Source organism: Zootermopsis nevadensis, unplaced genomic scaffold (assembly GCF_977971745.1).
Source record: "Zootermopsis nevadensis isolate Lab colony 2312 unplaced genomic scaffold, Znev_1.0 Znev_ptg000061l, whole genome shotgun sequence".
NCBI lineage: Eukaryota > Metazoa > Arthropoda > Insecta > Blattodea > Termopsidae > Zootermopsis > Zootermopsis nevadensis.
Window position 1 is genome coordinate 6,001,709 of NW_028259192.1, and position 17,010 is coordinate 6,018,718.

Consider the following 17,010-nt stretch of genomic DNA (forward strand, 5'->3'; position numbering starts at 1 on the left):
CTTGAGTGACAGTATGATATCACATGACTGAATTTATAAGCTGACAAATTAAACAAATGAACATAACTTTCATGATCATCAGACTTTGCACAAAGAGGATGTGCGAGTAACAAGGACGGCGTTTGTTTGTCATTTGTTTCAAAGTATGTTGATGAATAATTCATGCGTTGCTCGGAAAGGCGGTGCTGGGTGCTGTTTGCGTGTGGGTTTTACAATGGACCCACACCGAAGTCGTTGTCATGGGATTAAGAGACTTTTCCTTAATTGTCAACTCCGTTCCGGGTGAGGAAATAATTTGGGACTGCAAGAGACACAGGATATGTCATTGTCCCGTGTCCTACCGGACATGTGGGCGGCGGACTGCCATTATCAGCCAAGGACTCTTCTATTTTCTGTAAACTACAGCCTGTCCCACAAACAATTCATTGAAAAATTCTGTCTTCTGGGTTGTTGCACTGTGTAGTCTGGTCGATGTTAACCAACGTTTCAGAGGTCATACTGCCTCCATCATCAGGGCGATGAGTATGAAGATTTCTGTCTTCTGGGTTGTTGCGCCGTGTAGTCTGGTCGATGTCAACCAACGTTTCAGAGGTCATACTGCCTCCATCATCAGGGCGATGAGTATGAAGATTTCTGTCTTCAGGGTTGTTGCGGTGTGTAGTCTGGTCGATGTCTACCAACGTTTCAGAGGTCATACTGCCTCCGTCATCAGGGCGATGAGTATGAAGATTTCTGTCTTCTGGGTTGTTGCGCTGTGTAGTCTGGTCGATGTTTACCAACGTTTCAGAGGTCTTACTGCCTCCATCATCAGGGCGGTGAGTATGAAGATTTCTGTCTTCTGGGTTGTTGCGCCGTGTAGTACGGTAGATGTTAACCAACGTTTCAGAGGTCATACTGCCTCCATCATCAGGGCGATGAGTATGAAGATTTCTATCTTCTGGGTTGTTGCGCTGTGTAGTCTGGTCGATGTTAACCAACGTTTCAGAGGTCATACTGCCTCCGTCATCAGGGCGATGAGTATGAAGATTTCTGTCTTCTGGATTGTAGCGCTGTGTAGACTGGTAGATGTTAACCAACGTTTCAGAGGTCATACAGCCTCCGTCATCAGGGCGATTCTTAGTATGAAGATTTCTGTCTTCTGGGTTGTTGCGCTGTGTAGTCTGGTCGATGTTTACCAACGTTTCAGAGGTCATACTGCCTCCGTCATCAGGGCGATGAGTATGAAGATTTATGTCTTCAGGTTTGTTGCGCTGTGTAGTCTGTTCGATGTTTACCAACGTTTCAGAGGTCATACTGTCTCCGTCATCAGGGCGATGAGTATGAAGATTTCTGTCTTCTGGGTTGTTGTGCCGTGTAGTCTGGTCGATGTTTACCAACGTTTCAGAGGTCATACTGCCTCCATCATCAGGGCGATGAAGATTTCTGTCTTCTGGGTTGTTGCGCTGTGTAGTCTGGTCGATGTTAGCCAACGTTTCAGAGGTCATTCTGCCTCCGTCATCAGGGCGATGATTCTTGAAATAAAAATTGGAACATTGTCTTTTGTCGATACATAACATTGTGTGTGTGCGTAAAATACTTCCAAACGTGATTCTCATTGTGAACTACCGCTCTACTTCAAGGTCCAAAGCCTACTGAATCAGATCTCGTTAAATATTAACCGACATATTCTTAAAGTAAAGTAAGCCCATTCAGTTGATCATTCTGTCTAAGGAATAATCAGTCCTGAGCCTCCCGAAAACTGAGATCTCGTTTTCAAATCCCGTCTGGGACATGGAAATACGTCCGCGTTCTTCTGTGTTTTGTTATTCTGCATGTCATGGGACAAGGAATCCTACCAAATGTCCAAATGTTTAATAATTAATGACGAGAATAAATAAAGCGACAGATAAAAGTTCGGATAATCGAGACTGATTAAATCTCCCCAAAGTCAGACTTCTTTCCGGCCAGGCTGTGACCTTCTCCAATCGGCTCCCTTGCTCTGAGCCAGACCTAACCCTCTTCCCCATTGGTCCGGCCATGATTCTACCTTGTGGAACCAATTCCTCGCTTGTGGCGTACTCATCGCACTTATGACTGAAGCATCAAGAACCTGTAAAACGTAGATAAACTTCTGCCAGACTACACGGTGCATCATCCCAGAGGACAGTTATCTTCATCCCGTTTTTATCATTCGTAACGTGTCACTGCATGTCCAGTGGGCACCTGTCATTTTATCATTTTGGGTGTAGGGTTCTTGAAATGCAGAAAGTGAATGATTGACCTTTCCTTGCAAATATAATGACAATGTGTTGTTTATCGATATATTGTCACTTGTAACGAGTTCTAATTTCACCAATACGAGCATGAGCTGAAGTTCTAAATCTGCGAATAAAGCAAAGCAAAGTCTCAGGGGACGTTCTGTATGTTGCCATATTTTATACGAGGTGCGATCGGAAAGTTTCAAGACTGCGCGTATAAAAACCCGTACACTTATCTCTGGTATTAAATTCATCCATCACCCTCGAAGTAGTTCCCCTGGGAGTGAACACAACGATCCCAGCGCCGCTGCCAAGCCTGGAAGCATCCCTGGAAATCTTTCTTTGTCAGCCTGTCAAGCTCCATCTGCGATTCTGCCTGAATCTCTTCTATCGTCTCAAATCTCCTTCCCTTTAGCTGAATTTTCATCTTTGGGAAGAGGAAGAAGTCACACGGAGCTAAATCCGGCGATCCGGCAAGATCTTTGAGCTCCTGACAAACGAGAAGTCGATTCTGCTTCTGGTCCTCAGACAGGAGCCTTGGCACAAACTTGGCTGCGATGCGTCGCATGTGGAGTTCTTCCTTTAGAATCAGCTGACAGGTCCCATAGCCTATCCCAACAATGTCGCACAAGTCGTTGATGGTACGACGTCGATCTTCGTGAATGGCCTGCCGAATCTTCGTAACATTTTCGGGCGTTGTGCTCGAAGATGGTCGTCCAGAACGCTCGTCATCATCGACAGAGGTTCGGCCATTTTTAAAACGTGAATGCCACACAAAAGTTTGTGCACGACCCATTGCGGACTCCCCAAATGCTTGCTTTACCATTTCATAGGTTTCCGTAGCCGTTTTGGCGAGTCTTTGGCAAAATTTGATGCACACGCCATTCCGAAATCGCAGGAGGGTCGGTGTAATGCACTACCAAAACGCCCGTAACTAAGAAACAAATGCTAATTCGATGATGCCGGCTGGCACACTGATTCATTATGAATGTAGGCCGCACCCCCTAGCGGCAGAAGCTCGTACTACATCCGGTTCGCCCTCTATTGACACAGTCTGAAACTTTCCGATCGCACCTCGTATTGCTGATGTTTACGGTAAAATATATGTCGAAATGTAAAGGAAGAGTACCATTTAAAATTCGTGAGAACACTTTAGGTAAAATTCAAGACGATACATCCTCTTTCAGCTGAGGATCTCAGAAATATCCTTGGTGGAATTACTAGAGAGCTCGGCTTCTGGCCAAAAACGAGTTTTTTGTCTGGACAAATATTGAAAAGAAAAGCTCTTTCGTTCGTCACTCCACTGTTATGTAACTATGGAAGCAAAGGGTCTACTTGAAACAAGTGTCTGGTGGTACAGACAGACAGACAGACAGACAGACAGGTTCATCGGCTGCCTTGTTTGTTCACTAAGTGGCTAAGATGCGGTTACATGGCATCACGTGACGGACCATTATGAACTCATACATTGTTCTGAGAATTCTTGTCTGCTCGTACCAGGGTCCTCTTGTGTTTGTTAGAAGAAAGTGTGTTTGATTACTGTAATATAAACGTTTAGGAAGAATAAGTAGTTCTGAAGAAAAAATCATTAACAGTGTAACAAATATGGCAAGATGCATTGAAATATGCGAGCGAGTGACAAAATGTTTAGAGTAAGTTAATTTAAAATGAAACTAGTTCTGGTCTGAATAATTGACTTGACTACAGTTGCAGATGGCAATGCTGAAATAAGTTGAATTACTTAAATCAATATTTCAGTCTTTAAATACGCTGTAAAATACATAAGCCTATTTACGAGGTTTCACCACTGATCGTAACATTAATCAACGAAGAAAATAATCATGTAGAAAAATAATTCGGAGTTATATTTGTTTTCACGAAGTCGGTCACTTTAAAATATTGGGAGCTCGCTTTAAAATAATTATTCTAAATATTCGCAGGAAATTAGAGAACCTATTTTGTATAAAAAACAGTTTGTCCGGATTCAATAAATAGATTTTTTCCATTTTCAGACAAAAATGTGTTTAAAGGAACAAATCACAGATAAAACACGCGCAGGACAGCTTGGTTACGGGAAACAAGACAATGGGATGATGAGTCTCCCCATCACCCTGATGATGGAGGCAGCAAGGACCTCTGAACTTCTACCAGACTACACGGCGCTACAACCCACAAGTTAGCCATGTTAGTTTGAGAACTTCAAATCCTACTAAGACAATGCGGATTTGTGAAGAACGTTGTGATCATGTTGGCAACACGCGCCTAAGGAATTTGGAAAATACTTGCAAGATTACATGAGGTCACAAGCAAGAAGACCAAAATCGATGGCCTTCGCTGCAGTGAGAACCTCAAATCGCATTCAAGACTTCAGTTACAATTGGAACATTTAGGGAAATTTGTTCGCGTATCTTACAGATTATCAGATCAACATTTCGAGGCTGCCAATAATGTAGCGGGCTTTCCAAATACATTACGAAATTTTTCCAAATGTCTTTTATTACAGAAATGTAAGTTCCATCAGATGCTTAAACGCACAATGAGAATATCTTAAAGAACGATAGGTAAATTTTATGAACGTAAATTATTTTTATTATTTTATGAATTTATTTTCATAACGAACCTAAGCTGTTTCTACCAAACCATCAGTTTGCTATTATTCCCCGTATAACAGCAGTCCAAGGATCAGAGTTTAATTTCAACCAGACGTAAAGCTTGAAGTGCTGTCTCCCATTGGCGAAACCGATGATAAAAAGTTATAAGCGACTTGATATCTGTTTTGTCCCATCACATTCTCATAATATCTTTCTAGCCCAGTGGTATTCAACCTTTTTTGTTCGCATACCCCCAGATATAATTTCTCTTCAACTTTGTACCCTCAAAGTTGTTGGTGTATAATTCAAGTTATACATAGTATATAATCTACATCTAAAATAAATTAAATAAATTACATTACTGATTATTCAGTGTTTATCATAAAATAATATATATTTTTAAATTTCACGTGCCCCTTAAGATGTCTTCGCGTACCCCCAGATATAAATTATCTTCAACTTTGTACCCCCAAAGTTGTTGGTGTATAATTCAAGTTATACATAGTATATAATCTACATCTAAAATAAATTAAATAAATTACATTACTGATTATTCAGTGTTTATCATAAAATAATATTTTTTTTTTAATTTTCACTATCCCCTAAGATGTCTTCGCGTACCCCCGGGGGTACGCGTACCCCAAGTTGAATACCACTGTTCTATCCGACGCGACTGAAATTTGTGGCTGTTTATTTTTCTCTCAGTAAACAAAATCGGGATTTCAACAGTTTTGTTGCATGTTTAAGCACAGTGAATATCTCCAACGTATTTTTTTAAAGCAAATCCCTGTTTTAATTCCTATTTCGAGGGGAGATACAGAGGAAAACACGTCTTCCCATTGTCTCGTCTGTTCTTTCTTCTCATCATTTTGGTTCCTCCCCTTCAGTACCTTTATCCTGATATTGACCGTGGTTGCTAGGGGTAGGTTTTATGTCCCACTAAGGAACTGGGGGCTACAAACATACAGTGCGCTTATGAGCACAAGAAGGATATTAGTCAAACTGCCATTAATTACAAATAAGAGCTTGCATGACAACAAACTACACGGAAGAAAATGTAAAATTTTCCAAAGGTAAACTTTCCTGTAGGATCTGAGGTTTTCACGGCGTTGAGTTTGAAGATGGATGTCTTGTGGGTTGTTGCGCTGTGTGGTTGGTTAACATCGACCAGACTACACGGCGCAACAAACCAGAAGACAGAAATCTTTATACTCATCGCCCTGATGATGGTGACAGTGTGACCTCCGAAACGTTGGTAAACATCTACCAGACTACACAGCGCAACAACCCAGAAAACAGAAATCTTCATAGTCATCGCCCTGATGATGGAGGCAGTATGACCTCTGAAACGTTGGTTAACATCTACCAGACTACACAGCGCAACAACCCAGAAGACGAGCCATCTTGAACCTTCTTTCTGCGAAACAGGTTTCAGAGGTTAGTATATACGTACAGTCTGACAATTGATTGAGAAAAAATAAGACAGAACGCAGGATTATTCAAATCCTTTCTCGAACGAGTGAGCTCGAGTCACAGAATGTAATTGAACATGCGAAACTTGTTTTTCAGAGAAGGACAAATAATATACAAAAATTGTTTCTTGTAGGAGAGAAGTAATAATTCAACATGTGTGTACTTAAGTCACGATTATTCAAAGATAGTCATAATATCTTACTTAAACACATTTCAACAACTGACAGACTCTAAAATTAATGTAATTCTCTAAGTACAAATCGCCTATAAGAAGTTTGTGATTCTGTTAAGACAGAAATACAGCAAATCATTCTCGACGAATTCGGTGAAACATACCAATGAAATTAGACTAATTAAAATGTTTTCAAGGCCCGTGTAGATAAAAGCCAACAGAGAAAATATATTCAGCACCAGAATACACATAATATCCTCGTGCATTATTTTCAACGTCAATTGAGAGATATTAAATTCATCTTGTTCTATTGTTCCTACTTTGGCAACTAGATCGCAGCACCACCTCAATGTCTACCTCATCAGTCATTTCTTATCAAGATTCGTACAATATTCAAAAATACGATTTTCACGTCGACATTAAGTTTCATCCAAATCTGTCCAGTTGTTCTTGAGTTAAATCGACTGGACTGACAGACGGACGGATTTGACCAAACCATTATGCGTTCTCCTTATGCACATCGTGCAAAGAACGCAAATTGAGTCTGATGAACTTCCTCGTCAGAATTATTAGAAAGAGTTAGTAGCATTATTGACATTCCTTTGTTATTTTACTTTCGAATACGTCATTATATATTTATTTAGTGTTCTGTCTGACGACAGGTCCATATGAACAGGATCCTTCCATCCTTTTCTCGGACTGGGACCTGTTCATATACGTTCTTGGCAGATGATCCAGAAGTGGTTTGCCATTGCCTTCTTCTGTATGTGAATGGAGTAATTGTTGGGATGCCACGGAGAAACCGGGGAAGCCCCCGGAGGAAAACTCCGTGTTGCCTAGACCACGGCCTTGCCCAACACAAGTTATAAATTCGGGCATCGCCGGGAATCGAACCCAAGACCCCAGGATTACGAGGCCAGCGTTCTAACCGCTAGACCACCTTGGCGGAATACATCATTAAGGAAGTAAAATAACATGACGAAGGGTAGGAATTAAATGGGACACATTAACTTCTGGATAGTGAAAATAAATATCGTACAGAAATACCCAAAAGGTTATTCTACAGTAGTAAAGGCTTTAGTCTAAAATTAAAAGTAGATTTTTAGGTTGTTATTTGTTATTCTGTGCGCCTGCGCAATGGCGACTGCGTAACAGCGAGAGGCGTACGCCGTGGTGTACAAATACTAGTTAATTTTTCGACACTTCAGCAAGAAAGGGATTAGTAAAATCTGTAAAGCATATTTAGAGTGTTTCTTCTAATCAATTAATAGATTGTTTCAAGTGAATGAAACGTAATCAGGCAAGAAACTAAAAGAATATTTCGTATCTACGCTGAGACAGGCTGGGTGTACGCCTTGAGCCGTTACTGCGCTACCCGCGGCAGTTTACGGAACTCAAGAGTTCTGAACGACTCGTGACGTCAAGTCCCACTTCAGCAATTTTTACGACTTCCTGGAATCGAAAGAAATGGTCGTCTTGCACCTTCTGTAAAACTATACACTTCACAGTTCGCGCCCCTGCTGTGTTAGGATTCAACTGGTTCTTATGACACTCACCAGGGTGCACGGTGGTCTTCACTCCACGGAACTTGCAAACTCCTCACAAGTTTAGTCCTCGAAACTTTCATTGTCCACTAGCTAATGTCGCCGGTCAGCGACCTGAACTTTAACGTCCCGGGTGGTGGTAGTGTTCTCACATTTTCAAAGTTTCTCGATGCCAAATAAACCACTCGTCGAATAATTAGCTGTCTAACTAAGCCTCTTGTAATAGAATCGATTCTCACGAGTTAAATCTAGTTCAGAACCTCGCAACACGCAGACCGTTTCAAATAAACATTTAGATATCCTCACATAACTTTCTCGAACTATAAAATAGTTGAAGATGGCGGTCTTCAATGACTCATCAGGGCGATGAGTCATTACACTGATACTGGAGGCAGTACGAACCTCAGAAACGTCGGTAAATTTCTAACAGACAACACGGCACAACACCCAGCACACAGTCTTCACACTTGTTACCGTAAAAATCTGAGTCTACGAGGTGCGATCGGAAAGTTTACAGACTGCGCCTATAAAAACCCGTACACTTATCTCAGGTATTAAATTCATCCATCACCCTCGAAGTAGTTCCCCTGGGAGTGAACACAACGATCCCAGTGCCGCTGCCAAGCCTGGAAGCATCCCTGGAAATCTTTCTTTGTCAGCCTGTCAAGCACCATCTGCGATTCTGCCTGAATCTCTTCTATCGTCTCAAATCTCCTTCCCTTTAGCTGAATTTTCATCTTTGGGAAGAGGAAGAAGTCACACGGAGCTTAGAAAGGAAATTGGGGTCGGTTCTTGCAAGATCTTTCAGCTCCTGACAAACGAGAAGTCGATTCTGCTTCTGGTCCTCAGACAGGATGCGTCGCATGTGGAGTTCTTCCTTTAGAATCAGCTGACAGGTCCCATAGCCTATCCCAACAATGTCGCACAAGTCGTTGATGGTACGACGTCGATCTTCGTGAATGGCCTGCCGAATCTTCGTAACATTTTCGGGCGTTGTGCTCGAAGATGGTCGTCCAGAACGCTCGTCATCATCGACAGAGGTTCGGCCATTTTTAAAACGTGAATGCCACACAAAAGTTTGTGCACGACCCATTGCGGACTCCCCAAATGCTTGCTTTAGCATTTCATAGGTTTCCGTAGCCGTTGTGGCGAGTCTTTGGCAAGAGATTCAGGCAGAATCGCAGATGGTGCTTGACAGGCTGACAAAGAAAGATTTCCAGGGATGCTTCCAGGCTTGGCAGCGGCGCTGGGATCGTTGTGTTCACTCCCAGGGGAACTACTTCGAGGGTGATGGATGAATTTAATACCTGAGATAAGTGTACGGGTTTTTATAGGCGCAGTCTTGAAACTTTCCGATCGCACTTCGTATTTATCCTTAAAAATGAGACATTTCTTTGTTTAGAAAGTGTGAATAATTGAGTTCTTGTGAAGACCATGGGAATGCGTTGGAACAAGGTCCATCGCCGCGATTATGGCAGCAGCAAAGACCTCTAAAACGTCGGTAAACTTCTACCAGACTATACGGAACAACATCCCAGAAGTCAATCACTTGGAAAATCAATTCTTGGCTAAAAACTAAATAGACCACAGCAGATTTCATTGTTCTACACCATTCAACTTAAGGAACTGAGGAATATCACGGGAAACAAAAGAAGGCAGCTCTTTTCGCGGCCAAGATCTCAACCGGCTACTTCAAGAGAAACAAGTCAGACAATTTGCGGCGAGGTAGTAGGGCAGATCATCTTTCCAGACGTAAAACATTGGAATATTTAAAAAATACATTGAAAACCGATGCCGATTTTTCTGTCCTCGGTGTCGTATAAAGGAGATACTTTTCCGTGCGCGTGTAAAATAGAGCAGGTTTATGGCCCTCCACAGGGTTAACGCGGCTAACCCATTTCGTTTGCATATGAAAATGTTAGCTTACATCAGAGCCTGCCCTCTGCTGGGAATTATGATGGTAAATGACACGTGGGTCGTTGTGGTACTCTCTTTTTAATGCCCTTCGCCCTTTCCTATGGACTGCAAAAGAGTTGGCTTGGGCGAAGCATTAAAGAGGAGTCTTTCTATAGCCCATTGTCTATTCTGTAATCTCCCGATGCGAATACACGAGTTAACCTTCATTTGGGCATTGAATGTTATTTTTATGTTCTTAATTTCACAACTGCATTTTAAAAATGTTTGCTCCTCTGTTGTTTTTAGTTTATTTTTTTACGTGCTCTCTGACGACGGTCCAGGAATAGCATAACAACGATCCTGCCAAATTTTAGAATTATTAGTCACAGAACGTTTTGTTATGACACTTATTTTCACGAGCTAGTCACTGATCCATGGTTACTAAACGATAAAACCTTTCGTACAGTGTTCTGATACGACCATACATCGTCATAATTGTGGTTCTAATCCCTAACTAACTAACTAACTAACTAGCTGGCTTAGGGAACCCGAAGGTTCATCACCGAATTAACCAAAGTCTTCCACCGGACCCTGTCCTGGGCCAACAAAATCCAGTCTCCTTCAACTCCTATCTCCCATAGATCCCGCCTGATATTATCCTCCCATCTACGTCTAGGTCTCCCCAGCGGTCTCTTCCCCTCAGGCTTCCCAAATAGTGGACCCAACCAACTAGATGGCTTAGGGAACGCGAAGGTTCATCACCGAATTAACCAAAGCCCTCCACCGGACCCTGTCCTGGGCCAACAAAATCCAGTCTCCTTCAACTCCTATCTCCCATAGATCCCGCCTGATATTATCCTCCCATCTACGTCTAGGTCTCCCCAGCGGTCTCTTCCCCTCAGGCTTCCCAAATAGTGGACCCAACCAACTAGATGGCTTAGGGAACGCGAAGGTTCATCACCGAATTAACCAAAACCCTCCACCGGACCCTGTCCTGGGCCAACAAAATCCAGTCTCCTTCAACTCCTATCTCCCAAAGATCCCGCCTGACATCCTCTCATCTACGTCTAGGTCTCCCCAGCGGTCTCTTTCCTTCAGGCTTCCTGACCAATACCCGGAGCACACCTCTTGGCCCATCCATGCATGCTACATGTCCTGAACATCTCATTCTTCTCGACTTAATCACCCTGACAATATTGGGGGAGGAGTACAGATTTTTAAGCTCGTCATTGTGAAGTTTTCTCCATGTCCCATCGTCTTCCCTCTTAGGCCCAAATATCCTCCTCAACACCCGATTCACAAACACCTGCAATCTGTGTTCCTCCCTCTGAGTGAGAGACCATGTTTCACACCCATACAAAATGACAGGCAAAGTTCTAATCCCTACGGGTCCATATTTATTTCCTACTCACAGCGATATCCAGCTGATAATAATACTCGGTGGTGTAAGACAAGGAACGTAAAACTTTCTTACCTGACTTCTGTTTAGCTGCGCGCCAGTTTCTTTAGGAATCAAAGACAAATGTAACACACCACAGTAAAAGGAACACGGAAAAGATTTATGATAAAAAAACCCAGAAATTGTTATGATCGACAAAGTTTGTGTCAACATTTAGATCTTAGTGGTTAGTATAGTTACCGATCTGCAAGATCGTCCTTGAATTGTCGGCCGAGGATCTATAGGAGACAAGGAGGAATTATATAGGATCCGAGACTTTCGCGGCGAGTACAATCAATAAAATCTTCTCGGGCAATCAGCCGGGTCAACTGGTTACCGTAGTAAACCGACGTTTCGGGAACAAACTCTGTCCCCATCATCAGGGTTCAGAACCCCGAAACGTCGGTTTACTACGTTAACCAGTTGACGCGGCTGATTGCCCGAGAAGATTTTATTGAGGGAGGGATTAGATTCTACAACTGTTTCCAACAGTTGGGGGTCCTAGCATTGAAACAAGTCATTTAGGTACCGGTCTCGTGCGGTTTCTTATTTGGGAATGCAAAGAAAAAGTTAGTTAGTTAGTTTGAAACAATTAAAGCATGAAAATTACATGTTGATGTCTGGGAATAGCGTGATATTTTCAGTTTAGATAATAGAGGCTTTACTTTGACTGATACCTCGATGGCTCAATGTAAAATTTTCGGATTTACTCCGTTTATTATATCCATTTTTTGGCTTTGAGATTAAAGCGAGAAAAATAAGAGAAGCCTAACTGAAAATCACAAGACGTAGATGAACAGGAAAAACACGGATCAGTACGCACGGCGCCGAATATTAAGTGAGTATGAGTGACAAGGTCTGAACCATTAGCTCTTCGGTTAATTGGATCTGTGGAATCACTACTCCCACTGATATGCAATCTGATCGTAATGAATGACACCATTCATGTTAATTGACGTGACGTAATACGTCATTGGTGTTATCTACCTGTCTGGTAATGTGTTCTGATTGATAAACAGGCCAAATAGGGAAGTGTAAACAGCGCAATTGAAACATCACTTCTCTTGGGGTAAAGTGTAAACGTACAGCATAAATTGGCTGGTAAGTTGGCTGTGTACTTACCTTGCCAACTAACATTCCAAACTAACTACGTACAACAAAGTACATTTTGAGAAGCTGATAGTCTCTCATCTTGCACAAAATTCCCCATCTTTTATAATCCGAAATTTTATTATCGTGTTCACAATTCGTCACTAGACCCTATTCTGAGCCATATCATCTCCGTCATGCGTGTTACATGCCCTGCCCATCTTATATTTTCTATTATATCAACCTAATAATACATTTTTCAAAGTTTATTTCTCGTAATGCTGTTCTGTCAGTTTCTAGACCAATTATTCTCCTTATAACCCGGTTTCATCATCTTATAAAAATCATGTAGTGCTTTTAAATGACAAATAATTTTCAGCCGAAGATGTAAAGATAATATTAAAATGGTCGACGCTAAACACTTGATTCAACTGGCTCAGGATGGGATCAGCTGTCTGAGGTTCACAGAGACTGCAATGAAGCTTCGAGTTACATAAAGAAGCTCCTGTCTCGAATACTTGAATATCTATCGACCTCTCATGAGATGTCCTGTTCTAGATCCAGTTTTACGCAAAAAAAAACATTATAATTTGATGGCGTAAGATCCCCAGGGCGTGCATAATCCACTTTTTTTAAAGTGTGCTAACTCTCACTTCACAATTTTAAATGTATCGCCCGAAACAACCCATTTCTCACACACATTTATTTATCGTAAAAACAGTAATAATGCTGACTCTATAGTCAATCTCTACGTTGAAAAGCTAATAATCCCTCCTACATCCATATATAGGACCCACCTACTCTCCTTCGCTTCATGAATGAGACGTTCATGCCTCTTAGGACTTCGGAGATCCATCAGGCTTTTTGGCCGTAAAACATTATTTATTCCACCTGGTTTAAACTGAACCGCTAATTTCGGCAAATAACAGCATTTACTCTTGATATGAGATGTACCCAATTCTGTTTATATTCAGTCATTTTATATTTCATTAAACGGAATTCTTTACAAAATATTATCTTTTGAAATCCATCCAATTTTGTTCATCACTTTACGTATCTTGAATATTTCCGCGTCATAATCACTAAATAAATCAATAAACATTCAAAGTGTAGGGCTAGTTTGAGTTTCTACATTAAATGTAGAAAAAAAATTCCCTGTAATGAGCGAGGCTGTAAGATAATCTCTTAATCAGTTGTTTATGTACGTCACAATCCTGATCTGTCACACACGAATCTAGAAGGAACTGTAACAGTTGATCGCTGAAATTCCGGGCATCTGTTTTCTTGAAAAATTATGTAACACATACTAAAAAACGGATGTTAAAATAAAAACATAACCTGTTTGTATTTGTTTAAATCTTGTCAGTCTAATCACAATAAAATTCCTATTAAATATTAAAATATTACCATAATTAACATTTAAATATTTAAAATATATTATATGATGTTCTCTATCGAAATGTTCGATTTACATTAGAACATCACTTTTTTACACGACATGTTTCAGTTCTAAAAGAACCATCTTCAGGTGTATAAAATTATATAAACTTAAATATAATTTCTTAAATGCAACTTTTAGTCAGATGTTTATCAGATTTCAAATGATGTTTTCTTCTAGATTTATTGTATGGATGATACAAAAACAACAACAAAACGTTCACCCACACAAAATCATGTTAAGCACGACGTACATACAGAACAACTTCGAATACGATATTAAAAATACAATAAATCTAGAAGAAAACATCATTTGAAATCTGATAAACATCTGACTAAAAGTTGCATTTAAGAAATTATTTTTAAGTTTATATAATTTTATACACCTGAAGATGGTTCTTTTAGAACTGAAACATGTCGTGTAAAAATTGATGTTCTAATGTAAATTGAACATTTCGATAGAGAATATCATTTAATATATTTTAAATATTTAAATGTTAATTATGGTAATATTTTAATATTTAATAGGAATTTTATTGTGATTAGACTGACAAGATTTAAACAAATATATATTTATCACACTATATCACGCAACTTTATCATCTCCTGTTTGTTTTATTAATCTTTCGCATTTAACATCAGTATTCAATGTTGCATAACCCATTCCAACAGGGGTAGTCGCTAAATAAACCAGAGACAGTAATTTCTATTTCGATCTAACGTACGGGAGTTCTGAATATCTCGTCCATTTGTTGTAGCAGTGACTGTACGGGTTATGTCTGTTGTGTTGGCCGGCCTGGAGGGCTTTACTACTTTACATGACAAGTGACTTCTTGTATAACATCCGTAGCGGTCACGCTGTGTGCTCGAGACACAATGCACACCGCATATAAAAAGCATCGTGCTGAGAGCCATGTGAGGACATCAAAGGCAGAACAGATGATAATGCAGACTGGGATGGTTTACACACTGAAAATGGGTCTAAGAACACAGGTCCATTCGTTGGGGCACCGCATGAAACAGTTCCAGTAATTGAAAAAAAACATTTTACCCCAGAGTCCTGGACATAAGGTAACATGTTCCTCCACATCTTAAGAAAGGATGGCTTGTACATAATGTGTTTTCTTTGTGTATTCCACTTAACATTTCATTCAACATGAACCTCTGTACTAAGATGTGTCACACTGGGCTCAATTCCAACCTGCAGATGAAACTGCAGGTGAACTTCGAGGAAACGTGACTGATTTATGCTTGTCAGTGACGCGGATAAATCCCAGACGGTGAATTGTGGTGAATGACGTTCTATTTTTGGTTTTCATCAGTATCACCACAGGAAAATAACTACAGTTAGTATAACCCACAATGCGACCGAAAATGGAACCGGATATCACATGAATATAAAACTATACCTGATTCCACCATGTTTGAGAGACGACGTAACCTACGCCCCCACCCTTCCACCTGTGGTCCACATATTTATAACTCTCTGTACTACCAGTTATAAAAACATTTAACTGGAAATTGGGCTTATTTTACGAGGTGCGATCGGAAAGTTTCCAGACTGTGTCAATAGAGGGCGACTCAAAGTTCGGCAGTTTTTGGCCTCAAACACCATGGCCGTCATCCCGCACCCTCCTTAGCTCCGTGTGACTTCTTCCTCTTCCCAAAGATGAAAATTCAGCTAAAAGGAAGGAGATTTGAGACGATAGAAGAGATTCAGGCAGAATCGCAGATGGTGCTTGACAGGCTGACAAAGAAAGATTTCCAGGGATGCTTCCAGGCTTGGCAGCGGCGCTGGGATCGTTGTGTTCACTCCAAGGGGAACTACTTCGAGGGTGATGAATGAATTTAATACCTTAGATAAGTGTACGGGTTTTTTTATACGCGCAGTCTGGAAACCTTTCGATCGCACCTCGTAATGTTGTAAATTCTCGGTTCAAATCTCGGCCTAGAGGTCAGCTATCTTAATTATTTAATAGTTCTTTTCAGTCCGTTCAGATAAATTTTACACTTATCACTACTCTGTAAACAATACTTCTTAAATAAAAGTGAACAATGTGTTAATACCTCAGCACACAACACGTTTTGATCGGATTGATTCAAACTAATGTATGAGGAACGGTCAGTATCGTAGATTCGATTTAGACAGCGGAGACTTCGCCATTCCAAGTTGTAGCCCCACCCCCGATACTTTAAAATGTAGAAAGACAGATGCGTCTCAAGAAGGTCATTATTAGGTTTATGATTGTTAATAACGATTAACAGAATTGTTTAGTCCTGTACTTTACCAAAATAACCTTAGAAAAGAAACATTACTTACTGTAAAATATTTAAAATAATGACAGTACTGTGTATGGGTCCTGTTTAGGTAACAGCCATGTCTGACGTCACTTACAGGCCCTTACTGTCTTTGAGTGCTTCTTACGGCGAGAAAACAACGGGTTTACACTAACCAACAATTTGTGGACCCATTTTAATGTTAACTGTATATTATTTTTCCACAGTAATAATACAAAATACAAAGACATGTATGATTTAATTTTGCTTCATTAAGAAGTCACGGAATAAAATATTATTTCTTAAAAAAGCTACATACGAGGTGCGATCGGAAAGTTTCTAGACTGCGCGTATAAAAACCCGTACACTTATCTCAGGAATTAAATTCATCCATCACCCTCGAAGTAGTTCCCCTGGGAGTGAACACAACGATCCCAGTGCCGCTGCCAAGCCTGGAAGCATCCCTGGAAATCTTTCTTTGTCAGCCTGTCAAGCACCATCTGCGATTCTGCCTGAATCTCTTCTATCGTCTCAAATATCCTTCCCTTTAGCTGAATTTTCATCTTTGGGAAGAGGAAGAAGTCACACGGAGCTTAGAAAGGAAGTTGGGGTCGGTTCTTGCAAGATCTTTAAGCTCCTGACAAACGAGAAGTCGATTCTGCTTCTGGTCCTCAGACAGGATGCGTCGCATGTGGAGTTCTTCCTTTAGAATCAGCTGACAGGTCCCGTAGCCTATCCCAACAATGTCGCACAAGTCGTTGATGGTACGACGTCGATCTTCGTGAATGGCCTGCCGAATCTTCGTAACATTTTCGGGCGTTGTGCTCGAAGATGGTCGTCCAGAACGCTCGTCATC

The 17,010-nt window shown here is 40.9% G+C and overlaps 1 long non-coding RNA gene across 1 annotated transcript in view; it reads right to left on the reverse strand.

Annotated features, from left to right (window-relative positions):
• Positions 1 to 1,354: 1,354 nt before the first annotated feature.
• Positions 1,355 to 17,010, reverse strand: part of LOC147871156 (uncharacterized) — a 123,749-nt gene continuing 108,093 nt past the window's right edge. The window contains exon 3 of the long non-coding RNA XR_015532584.1: positions 1,355 to 2,361. This is a non-coding gene — a long non-coding RNA (uncharacterized LOC147871156). The remainder of the gene's footprint in view (positions 2,362 to 17,010) is intronic.